Genomic DNA, 1,057 nt, shown 5'->3' on the forward strand with positions numbered 1-1,057 from the left:
ACTGTAAGCATATATGATATGTTAATCCACTTTTACCCAATTAAATACACTACACATATTCATCCAATTATTTGAAAAAATTGTAGATACAAGGTTGTATTTAAGGTTGAAGATGACAGTGGTTCAACATCCTTACTGATGTTTTGTCGCGAAATGATACAATTGATACAAAGGTCGGCTGCAGAATTACGTGAAACTTTGATCAAGGTTTGCTATTCCAACACCTTTACTCCAGAAGCTTTATCTCTAAATCATGACTAAAAAAATAATTAAATAATTTATACCTTTATCATTCAAATTGTGCAGAATGGCGAGGAGGTACATTTTCATATTAAGTTTGATGACCTTCTGGAGAAACTGTTCCTGTTCAAGCTTAACATTAGTGAATATAACTTATCAAAAAACTACAAAGTGTACACGGTTAGTCGCAGACTCGCAGAAACGATGATCCTGAGTTGTTGGGTGCACACTTTGCCTCTTACAAACAGAAGAGGTTTCGTTATAGAAAGATATTAATATTTTGGCTACCGTCACATCTTAAACTATTCTTTTTAATTATTTTACTATTCTCCTATAGCTTTACAATGTCAGTGATGCTGCTACTGCTACTGCTGGAACGTCTCAAACTATTTCATTCATCAACGAAAATGAAAGTGTGTGTCATTGGTGATAATAGTGAGATGAATTCAAGCGACGCCTGCAACATAACCCCACATAAGAGAGGAATATAAGAGGTTGTCCCCGGTGAACTATATATACTAGGCGAGGAAGGTCAGAGCTCAGTCATTATGCCAAGGATTGTTGTTAAGGTCGAAAAGGATGTCTAGAGTTTTTAAGAAGTTAGTAAGAACTTTAAATTTAATAAGTGATTATTTCCAATCACCACATTTCGGTTAATGAGTCTGATATTTGCTGTTTTAGATTTATTATTGTGACACAATTTATATGATCTTCCATGGATTTATCAAAGTTATCGGTTTTGAGTTTAGAAATTTATCAGACTATGTTATGATGAAATAATGTGCCTTCATAACAGCAACCATGATTCTCCAAATTC

The sequence above is a fragment of the Silene latifolia genome, chromosome 8, assembly GCF_048544455.1.
Source record: "Silene latifolia isolate original U9 population chromosome 8, ASM4854445v1, whole genome shotgun sequence".
Classification (NCBI taxonomy): Eukaryota; Viridiplantae; Streptophyta; class Magnoliopsida; order Caryophyllales; family Caryophyllaceae; genus Silene; species Silene latifolia.